The sequence below is a fragment of the Eucalyptus grandis genome, chromosome 6 (genome assembly GCF_016545825.1).
Source record: "Eucalyptus grandis isolate ANBG69807.140 chromosome 6, ASM1654582v1, whole genome shotgun sequence".
Classification (NCBI taxonomy): Eukaryota; Viridiplantae; Streptophyta; class Magnoliopsida; order Myrtales; family Myrtaceae; genus Eucalyptus; species Eucalyptus grandis.
The window spans coordinates 5,699,490-5,711,543 of record NC_052617.1 but is presented as its reverse complement, the minus strand read 5'-3'; the positions used below and the strand labels follow the sequence as shown (position 1 = coordinate 5,711,543).

The window sequence follows — 12,054 nt, the reverse complement described above, 5'->3', positions numbered from 1 at the left end:
TTCCCGTCTGCTCAACCCGGTTGCCGAGAGCTTCGTCCAGCGCCTAGTTTCTCGGCAACCACCGAAACGGAAGAGGAAAGAAATCGAGAAGATTGTCTTCCCATTTTGGGGGTTGTATCTGGCAAGGCCAGCTTGCGCTCGTTCGAGTGTGTTCTGTGCGGTTCAGTGAACAAGCCCACTTTCTCGTTCTGGTCAATCTGTCTAGTGAGGTTGGCCGAGGCTAATTCAGGACTCGTGAGGGGGTTCGGTGAACGTGGACGTCGAGGCTCTTCCGTGAACCTTCCTCGTGTTTGTGGACAAGTTCATCGCGCGCGATGAATCCACGTCGATACCGGGGAGCGGTGAAGTGCGGTTGGGGGAGATCCTGACGAAAGAACGGTAATAAATGGTGGTGGTTCGTGCTTTTTTATTCTCATTTTCTTACTCAGCAATTATGTGCACAGAGCCTTTGACAAGTCTTTGTGTTTGTCTATTGTTTCTTTTCGAGAAGTCTTCCATCTGAGTCCTACAGTGCCGGAGATTCTGATCTGATCGTCAAGAATAGGGTTTGGAGAAGGGGAGGCTCTCGTTGCGTGCGTAGGTCTGAGCGGAAGTCTCTTTCTTTCTTTGCCACCCACTATCGACGGTGGTCGTGAGAAGCTTACGAAGGAGGTAAGGATTACTTTATTCCCCTCGCACAAGCGCATGCGCTTTCGTTCAGAAGATGATCACTTTGTTTTTATGTTTTATTATAAGCCTCTGGAGAAGCAAGAGGACACGAGAACATGTCGCTGTTTTAGATCCGATAGGGTTTTAGGTTTGCCCGTTCTTGTGAAATAAAAAAAAAAAAAAAAAAGAGGGCGTTTTGACTAGATTCATTTCTTGACTGATGTGACGAACGGGTACACGTCAATTTCCGGCGGATCGTACTATGGTCGTCTTACTTTTACTGTATTTATATTTTTAATTGGGATGATCCTTACACATATGATAATAGTGGTCGAGTGAAAAAGGTTTTCTCACACCAGACGGGCCCGAGAAAAAAAGGGTTTCTTTGTTTGGGCCAAAAAGGATGACCTACAGGTTCAATTCAAAGGTTCAACTCTCGGATACGAACTTGTTCTTGGTTCTTATTAAAGAGTTGTTGCAGTTCCATAGGTCCAAGTACATAAGGAGGCATGAGTTTTGAACCAATGCTCTTAATTCAGCACGCTCTTTCCAAGTGGCTGGTGGGGTTGAAGTGGGAACAAGTTTAGTTCGATTCTTCAAACTTCTCCAGTGGCTGCCTATTATTATGCCTTTTGAGTCAACACCTTCTGAAAGGACACTTTATGCTATCTCGAGAAGCCACGGGAACTATAATGGGATGATCATCAATTGCCTACCATCAATTTCAGGGGCGTAGAATAATCCATGCCTGATAAATCAATATAGCAGAAAAATTTAACTTCCTCTCTATGTCTTCTATGAATGTGACAGCAAAGAGATTTAGGTTCATAATATCAGACGGGCGGTGGCTAACTCCTCTCTCTCTCTCTCTCTCTCTCTCTAGGAAAGTTTGACCCGGTTTTCCCTTATAACTTATTTAAGCGAATTTGCTTCCAGGCTTCTCACACATCAATATGGGCTTTCCCATTCAGATCACCATCTTCTTACACTTTGGCCGTAGTTCTTCATATTAGCTTCCAGGCGGTTCACTTGGTTGAGCTTTTGAACTTTAGAGCTTCCACCTCCTTCTTCTTCAATCTAACCAGCTATCCTCTTTTGTAAGTCTGAATTTTACTCTTCTCACTTACAACGGTACCGTAGACATGAAGTACTAGTGGTTGCTTGATCAAGGAAAAGTGCTGAGACAACAAAGTTAGGATCGTTTTCATATAGTTTTGGAGTCTTTGTTCATTAGCTTTGCTATTTGAAAGAGTAATTCAGCATTCAACTTCTTATGAGAATCTCTATCTGTTTTATTAATGTCCTGAACGCAGTCGAATTCATTGCCCATGGCTTCCGTTGGTCCTTTGGGCGATGGGAAGAATGAAGTGAAAGAAATCAATACTAAAAGACAGTCATCGGTGAGCCAATGCTCGCAAAATGAGCATCACTTTCACAAAGTGGGAGTCCCTCCCCGGCAGAAACTCTTTAAAGAATTTGCATCCACTCTCAAAGAAACATTCTTTGCTGATGACCCTCTACGACCTTTCAAGGACCAGCCTCAGTCTCGGAAGTTGGTTCTAGGAATTCAGGCCATCTTTCCTATTCTTGAGTGGGGAAGAAGTTATGATCTTAAAAAGTTCAAAGGAGATGTTATTGCCGGACTCACCATTGCAAGTCTTTGCATTCCGCAGGTAGATAAAATTTTTAAGTCTTTTTTATATATCGGAAAAGTTAAATAGAACATCATTAATGCTTCACTCAATGGAAAAACAGGACATTGGGTATGCAAAGCTTGCGAATTTGGATCCATAGTATGGACTTTGTAAGTGAACACTTACCTATAGGCTATAGACTCTAAACTGCTTGATGCTCTCAAACTGATCCTTTCCTCCAACATTCTTGAGCTGCCAAAAGTGATATCTGGATGTCTTGCATGTTTTCAGATAGCAGTTTTGTTCCGCCATTAATATATGCCTTAATGGGTAGCTCAAGAGATATAGCCATTGGACCAGTTGCCGTGGTGTCTCTTTTTGTTGGGAACACTGCTGCAGAGTGAGATTGATCCGACAAAAAATCCAGTTGAGTATCGCCGACTTGCCTTCACAGCAACTTTTTCATGGGGATAACTCAAGTCACCCTTGGTTTCTTCAGGTACGATTATAGCTAGCTTCTCGGTTCTCAAACGGAGCTCTGTCTTTCTACGTCTTCTATTTTCTCCTCATGGAAAGGCATCTATGTCATGATGTTGGAAGTGTCATGTCCAAGGGCTAAAGGTTTCTTTCTTTAGGTTGGGTTTCTTGATTGATTTCCTATCACATGCTGCCATCGTTGGTTTCATGGGTGGAGCTGCCATTACTATCGCACTCCAGCAGCTTAAAGGTTTTCTCGGCATAAAAAAATTCACGAAAAAGACTGATATTATATCAGTTATGCAATCGGTTTGGGGATCAGTCCATCATGGAGTAATTTCTCTTTCTCTCTCTCTCTCTCTCTCTCTCTCTCTCTCTTTAAAAATTCATTCCTGGGTTAGATCACTAAAAGGTAAGCTGTTCTGTTTCAGTGGAATTGGCAGACCATAGTGATTGGAGCATCATTTTTTGGGTTTTTCTTCTCTTTGCCAAGTACATTGTAAGTATATATACGTTCAGTTTCATTCAAGTAATACATATGTGTGTTGTTCAACTCTTTTCTTACTTGGGCAATGGGTGCGATAAACAGGGAAAGAAGAACAAGAAATTTTTCTGGGTTCCTGCAATTGCTCCTTTGATATCAGTCATTTTGGCTACTTTCTTTGTGTACATAACGCACGCAGAAAAGCATGGTGTTCAAATTGTAGAGTTCCCCACTCCTTGACTCTTAGAGCTTAACTAGCTGATGATCTAATTGATGATAATATCATACTGATGCTGATGATTAAGAAGTCAGATTGTAGTAACAGAGTTGCTAACATTTTGAGTGAAATATGCAGGTGAAGAACATAGAAGGGGAATCAATCCCCATCTGTGAAAGAAATATATTTCACTGGGGATTATCTTCTGAAAGGCTTCAGGATTGGTATTGGCTGGCTGGTATGGTTGCATTAACGGTAAAGGAATCCTCCCTCCTCCTCTCCTCCTCCTTTTCATGTTTATGTAATTTGTAAGTGGTCATTGTGATTCTAAGTTTATAACTAATTATTTGATCTTCTGGCTATGGCTATACAAAAACAGGAAGCAATTGCAATTGGAAGGACGTTTGCAGCCATGAAGGACTATCAACTGGATGGGAACAAAGAGATGGTTGCACTAGGAACAATGAACATTGTCGGCTCAATGACTTCTTGCTACGTTGCAACTGGTAAGAAATTATATGTCCAACATAGATTTAATACCATCACCCATCACATTTTCAGTAAGTTGGAAAGATTATCATTCTCCTTGATACTAAAAGTGAGTACAAAATTTGTTGCAGGTTCATTCTCCCGCTCGGCAGTGAACTACATGGCAGGGTGCCACACTGCGGTCTCCAACATCATCATGTCCTTCATTTGTGTTCCTAACATTGTTATTCATCACCCCTCTCTTTAAGTACACGCCAAATGCAATTTTCTGACCATCATTATTTCAGCTGTCATTGGCTAATTGACTCGACGCAGCGATTCTCATTTGGAAGATTGACAAGCTCGACTTTGTGGCTTGTCTTGGGGCATTCCTAGGAGTAGTTTTCGTTTCTGTTGAGATAGGTCTCCTAATTGCGGTAAGAAGCAGGAGTTTGGTTTCCTTTTAGATGCTCAATTGTGGCCAATCTGTTCTTTGAACTCAATGTATTATCCCTTCATTATTTGGCCACAGGTTGCGATTTCCTTTGCTAAAATCCTTTTATTACGAGACCAAGAACAGCAATCCTAGGAAAGATACCTCAAACGGCAGTATACAGAAACATCCAACAGTACCCAGATGCAATGAAGGTTCCTGGCATTTTGATTGTCAGGTTGATTCTGCTATATACTTCTCCAACTCTAATTACATCAAAGAGAGGTAACTGCACCATCTCGCTTTTCTTTATCTTCCTGTTAACTCATCTCTTTTCTTTCCTTTCCTTTCTTTTGTTTCTCACATGCGTAAAGGCAAAAAGGTGGGCTTAGAACACGAGACAGATGTCATCGTGAATTTTTCTTCCAACTATTTCACTCTTCGTTCTGTGAAAATAACCTTATCATTACTTTACTTGGACATGACCCGCAGGAAATTGAATGTAAGGGAAGAAACTCGTCCATATGTCCTGGAAGTAATAGAAGTTAAAAATTCCTATCTTTGGCATTCTAAGAACGAAATATAAAATATGGACAAGTCGATGGATATAATATACAGCTCGACATGCCGGGAGAAAGATCCTAAATTTTTAGATTTTGCCAAGATGGAGCTCTTGACTGGAATGATTAATAGCGACTTGACAAATATCATATGAGGGAAACAGAATGTTTGTCCTAGCACAACGTTCCAATAAATTCTTGCTAAGCTTAAATAGTTTTCCAGGATACTGAGGTGGTTGAGAGATGAGGAGGAACAACTAAAAGCAGATTATCTACCGCAAATAAAGTTCTTGCTAGCCGAAATGTCACGTAAGTGCTCTTCAGTTCAATTTCTCCAATATCCCTTACTCCAGTGAAAGAATCGCATCGCATCTTGCCATGTCTATGTGCATCGATTTTATTATGTTTTTTTTCCCTAAACCCCAGCTGTAACCGACATCGACACCAGTGGCATCCATGCCTTGGAAGAGCTGTATAAGAGTCTTCAAAGAGAGATATTCAGGTGAACATTTCGGACTTCCCTGTACTCATTTGCATATAAAAGATTTCCTTAAAACGAAGTGTTCTGGGAGAGAGCAGTACGCATGAATCCTTACCTGGAACTTCTTTCTGTTTCTGTATTTGCACAGCTTGTCCTGGCGAACCCTGGACCAGTGGTCATCGACAAGCTCCACTCGTCGGGTTTCGCAAACTTAATCGGCGAGGACAGGATATTCCTCAACGTTGCGGGGCTGTTTCTTCTTGCTCTCCGAAACTGGTGGAAGAAGCTTGAGGAATTAGTTTTGTCAAGAATGGACAATTGAAGAGGATGAGAGAGGTTCATTGCCCAGCCTTTAGCTGAGCAGTGGAAATTTGGGTCCTTATCATGTTAGTGGTCAAGTGGATGTCTAGTAGACATCGTCTTCCAAAGATAGGTGCATGAAAAGGGCGCTGATAAGAGATAATGTTCCCACTTTTTGGTGTTATGATATTATCATATGATGTTATCTTTAAGAAAGAAATGCACCATCACCTCAATTATGTCCATTTTGATATATTTATTTTAAATTTTTTATAATATCAAAAATCCCTAATTATGCTTAATACATTTACCCAAAACATTACTTGTAGCATAAAAACTCTAGACCTCGTACTTATGTGATACATTACTCTCGTTGAGTTCTTTCAAATGATTTTTTTAATAAAATAACGTTATTTTTATTTCACTAAAGTCATACGAGACACTATACTAGAGTTTATTAGATGGATTTTTAAAGGTTCTTATCCATAGTACTTGATAAATGCATTAGTATAAAAGTTGTCATTGACAGCACTTTAATGGAGTGCGTTTGTATAAATTTTTAGTTTAAAGTTTTTTTTTTTTTTTTTTGGGTGGCTTTTGCCCATCGGATCCACTGTTGCCTTTTCTCCAGTTGGAACCTCAGCCGTTCATTCTGCAGTGTTTAATGTGTTTGTCATGCGTGAAAGACCATATTAATGATGCTAGTTTCGTGGCAAACAAATGACCAGATAGAGATCATATGTGGGAAAATAAATTATTACATTATTTATTGACATTATAATTAAAATTGGAAATAATGACATGGTTCAAGCCATGAACGAAAGACAACCTGCAAAACGAGCCACCTCCTCTCCTTAACATTGAAAACCCAATTTAACCCTACATCCTAGATTTACACTAAGCATACTGGTGGGCACTAGTCCTGGATACATCTCATCACAATGTGGAGGAGTTATTCGTAGCTGATAACAATCAAGGTTTCACCGAGTTTGCGCGCGCCAAAATGAGGCGAAAATTTGGTGATGTGCAGTCATGATGTTCAACTGAGCACCTCGAGAAGTTTTTGAACCAAACTAGCTCGGCTCGATGGCTCCATCTGCATTTAATTGGAAAACAAGAATTCGATTGAGCTCTTTGACATGCACATTCACGCACATTTAACAAAGATACACATACATCTGCAGAAACCAAAGATTAAGCATGATTTGGGCTGTACCTTGTCTAAAGGGCCAGGAGACCTTGAGGAAGGCTCGTAAATCTAACTCTGAACTACCAACATCTGTCAATTGCTGCAATACTTTCTGGATCCGTAGTTCTTTTAACTTGTCCTCATAATTTCTCGTATCATCTTTCCATGTGAAGAATAATTCATCATCATTCCATGCATCCTCTCTACCTTTTCGCCACGTCAGAATTCAAAACCAGCTCTTCATGAAGGCATATGCGGATGTCCTTGAGAGCTGATTGCCCTGCATCTTCCACAGTTTTGATGAGTGAGGCTTGACAATTCTTCGATGCAATCTTCTGTAGAAGTAGGAGCGAGGAGGTTTCAGTCAACGACTTCTGATGACCCCCTTCACAGCCATCCTCAATGAAGTGTCGTGCAGTTCAGCAAATTTAGTGGCCATCTGTGTGTGCACGGGCAAGAGGCTCTTCTCTCCGGGCTTTAATCTTCTGCTGCAGTGAATTGACCGCTTCAAGAGCACCAGCCCTTCTAGATTCCTCCAGCTTTGACTTCAGTCCGACCAGCTCTTCATCCAATCTACCCATGCACTCTATAAGAGTCCTTGGTCTTAAACTTGATCTCTATCATCCCTCTGGTTCAAGGATATTCCCTTTGGCCGTCCGCTCGGCATACACATTTCAATATGGTCTGGATTAATCTGGCTGTCCACAACCACCCACGCCCCCACCACGGAGTTCACCCACATGGGGATGTAGACAAATACAGGCTGCTTGTATGTTCTAAGGTTCTCGACTATTGTTGACCCGGGCTTGCAGGATCCTTCAAAAAAGGTCTCTCTGCCCGCCTGAGAAACCTCTCCAGTTAGCCAGGATAAAAAGAGGAAGTTCTTCTCTGTTGAAATCTAAAATTGCTTGAGCTGTCTTGCTGGCGGAATCCAGGGAACCATACTTGTCCAGCCTGTGGGACCACTCTCTCATGGGAATCCAGCTGACCTGGGTCCGTAGAATGATTTGCATTACAGTTTGAGTCTCGACTGCTACAATTCCCACGGGGATGCCTCCCAGCTTAGCTCGTCCTGTTACCACAGTCCTTGCCCAGCCTTCAAGTGTCTCGATGAAGCTATCCTTGTCAAAAATACCGCCAACCCAATTTCCATTACTATCCAAGACACCACGAATCGCAGCACGGATCACATGAGTTCTCCACAAAGTACTCAACAGGCCTTTCGGGGGATCAAGGGTTTACAGATTGAAGTGGACCACCAACATAAGGAGGAACAAACTTAGCCACTTCAAGATGGATGAAACCCCTTCAAGGTCATCTGAAACGGTCAGATGAACCACTCCATTAGTTGCCATAATTTCGGACCTCCAAGTTGCATGTGAACTGTAAACCTCACGGCCAGAAGTTTGTTAAGGGCAGAGAAACCTGTTAAGATTATTGGTTGATCAAGCCTCTGTATGCAACGCATCCTCACCTAGAAAGATAAGCACCTATACCAACAGTTCTGCCAGTCACATAAGAAAGGGTAAAGGTCTCCTTGTATGCCCTAGAATAAGCACCAGCAAATCCCACTTCCTGTCAAATTTCTACTCCTAATCCATCCTCCTTCCCAACAATGGTATCTATGACCCATCTAGTTTCTCCATTAGCCAGCTTCAGCTCATGTGCTATCACAGATGATCCCATCTCAGCATAGTCATCGGGTGTCAAATATAAGTACTGGAAACCACGCTCAGGATTCGATTCATCTGACCAACCAACTCTGAAGAGAGAAAAACTCACTTCCTCTGCTACTCCCAGACGTGCACCGGAGTTGGCTGCCAAATAAATTAGAGGCAATTTCTTTGCACACATGCAAGATCAGTGACTGCATGGAAAAATGCATCTTTTTTGGCCAAAGATCCTGCTTTAAAAGGTTACATCGTTTGAGACAACTAGAACTGTTCTCCCCCAGAAGGAACTCGAGAGTAGCCATTTCCATGCACCAAGCTACCATCCCAAAATCATTACTCCCAGGCTCGGGTCTACAGGACTAGAGGGTTCCCCAGCTGCCACTTCTATCAGAAAATTTGAGCTCGGTTACTTTGAGAAGCATCTTATTCTTGATGTTGTTGTCATTCGGAGAATGGGATGCCCAAGCCATCTCTAGAGCTGTCTGGAACGCCAGAGTAATTTTTGTCAACAGAATTAACCCAAGCTGCTTCAAGTAAGCGAAGCTCTGTCATCAACTGGAATCACAGAATAGTACAAGAATACTCACAAGTGGAAAATCATAGCAATAAGTAGTGTTGCTATTCCTGGCGGAGAGACGTTTTCGCTCAAAAAGAGCTCCCAAGGGCTTGTAGGCTGCACTTACTGGAACTCCATGTGAGAGGCTCCTTACAGATTTAATGATAATCACTTTGTGGGTGCTGGAATCCTCAAGTTCACGGTAAATCTGATGATGCAGAAAAAACAAGTAGTGTCAAAAGATCCCATCTCTCTCAGATTAGGAGCCCATGTAACAAGGTCAAGAGTAAATATGATGACAATTTTGAAGTCTATCCTCAGGAAAATAGCCAAATGAACAGACAAGCTGAAAATATGAAAAGCACACAAACTCCAAAGCAGGGGACTTTGCTAAATTTCTTTGACCATATGATCACCATTACCTTGAGTTTACTTTGATTTTTAATATGGAAAGAGATGGAAATGCTACCACATAATTGTGGAGTACTACTCAAAAAATTCAGGAAACAATTGACGCAGTCAATATAATTTCTGCACACCAATTCCTCCTTTACCTTTTGTACAACAAAATAAGAAGTTCAACTCACATTCCTAAATAAAGTTAAACTTACATGAGTAGTGCATGTGTGTCCTGTTACATTGGTTACCCACGAATCTCCAAGCACCATTTGCCAGCCCAGAAGACGCGATCCACAACTTCACTTCCCACTCACCATAACACCCTAGCCGATGCATTTTTACCCCAACAGATGCATGAATTTCCCGTGCCAGCTCTTCCAGAATCTGCAACAGCGGCTTCTTCTTGCTTTGGCATCTACTTCCACTCTCCTGCCAGTATCTCAGTCTAAGACTTACACAGGCATTCAAAAAGAACATAAAAGAGCAGAGAAAATGAGAGACAAATTGTAAGGCATGAGGTCCATTCACTTGTTGCTCTTGTACAACATAAAGTACATATGCGCATGATCATATTTCCCAGTAGCATTATGGGCATTGAGTTCCAGCTCTTCCATGGCAACCACCAAAGATCTCAAGATGCTCCTTGAAGTGTAAGACGCTAGTAGGGAACCTGATGATCCTATATCAAGGCCTGGTGTGGCATAAACTACCAGTTGTTGTGGGCTGCCTGAGAGTTCTGAGGAACATTCTCTGATTGGAAGGGCTTGTCTTTAACAGTGTATAGATGCCACTGACGGTCCCTGGAGGCGTGTACCTGATATTCTCATAGCCTTTAGCTTATCCTGCATTTTTATTATGGACCAAAAGATCAGTTGTATCAATTTACAGTTTCAAAGAAACAGAATAGTTAAGGGATGAGGGGATATACTAATTCAAGGTATATGGAGAGAGGAGGCTCTAGATGGCGTAATAGAGGTTCTTCCTCATAGTAGTGCTTCTCAGCTGACCAATGGAAGGAGTGCCTCATAGGAGCCCTCCCTTCATCCTCTGTATGATACAGCTGATAACTCCTACACCAAGTTCGTAGACTGGAACTTAATTCTTGCTCTTTAAGTATCTTGGCTAGCTTGTTGATCCTTTCTTGAGCCTGATCTTCATCGCCACTGGAGTAATACGTAACGCATAACAATTGAGATTTGCATGGTAGTAACTGAACTTCAAGTTCTATTTGCCACAGAATCAAGCAAGCAATCCCAACACGGTTTATTGATTACGTCATACTATGCAATTTCCAACAATAAGAAATATCAAGTTGAGTAAGCCACAAACAGATCTCCTTTATTCTACTTCTATGAGACACATTTCTCACTAATCTGCACTTGCAGCTGATCTTCAAGTATCAAGGAACATGAGTGGCTACTAATAGATAAAATCTTGCAGTATTTTTTTAATGTCTAATGCATTCCAGTAACAAAGTCAGTGCAAATCAGAGAGAGGAAATGTACAGTACCTGTCCTAGTAGACTCATCTGATTGTTAATTCCAGCTAAAGCTATGTGCATCATATTGCCAAAACACTTTGGTTCGATGATCCATTCGGAACTGCCTCATTGTGAGTAGTTTCCCTCAGGGCTGCATGGACAATTGCGGGCAAAAACTGAAGGGACTTAATGATGACCATGGCTCCCCATCTCCTTTCGCTATGTTTCTCAACCAATAGCTTGTCAAACGTTTCATCTTCAGCACTGTTCTTTCTTTCTATGTCTCTTCTAAGAATTCCCATGAAGCAATGAGACCAGATCTGTGCCACTGCATTCTTACTCATTTAACATAAGTCTCACAACACGCCTTTTGAAGAGTGTGATCACTATGGTCAAACAGGCCAACGAGGGCATCTTCAACTGCCAGAGGAGCACTCACCAAATCCTCCATGCGTTCATTGATGGCACTTTTCCTCTTTGGGGTGTCCATGGTTTCACCATCTTCTGTAAACATCTCTAGTTCGGAGAGACTTCTAGCAATGTTGGACCGCAGTTCGCTCAGTTTAGTTTGTTCCAGCAGTTGACTTGCCTTAAGTGCTAACTGAAACAATGAATTTTGCATGATAAATCGACAGATTATCATACTAACACAATTAAGCTAGAACAACTCAAGTGCCACGGCTAACCTCAGAGTAGTTAATATGGTTTAAAACCGAAAAGCGAATAAGTTTATCTCTGTATGCAGCAGGATTAGGGTAAACCAGCTGTTCCATGAGACATTATCAGCTTATTTTTACTTTTTATACCCTGCATTTCAGCAAGCAAATATCAGCACCTGACCAAGGCAAAGATGATAAAAGGAATACAATACATAGAATGCAACCAAAGATAGAAAATGACGACCTGATGAGAAAGGACTATGTCCACAACTTTCAATAGATCCTTCTTATATTGAAGCCGAAGCCGTTCAATCACATCAGCCTGCAAAAAGATTTGTCTAAAAGTGTTGATGGTAGTTGGTTATGAATAATAATAAAAAAAAAACTAAAAAGGTT

At 41.5% G+C, this 12,054-nt stretch overlaps 2 pseudogenes; one reads left to right on the top strand and one right to left on the bottom strand.

Moving 5' to 3' along the window:
• Positions 1–1,594: 1,594 nt before the first annotated feature.
• LOC120285904 lies at positions 1,595–5,693 on the top strand (annotated as a pseudogene).
• A 993-nt stretch (positions 5,694–6,686) lies between these two features.
• Positions 6,687–12,013, bottom strand: LOC120294257 (annotated as a pseudogene).
• Positions 12,014–12,054: the final 41 nt, after the last annotated feature.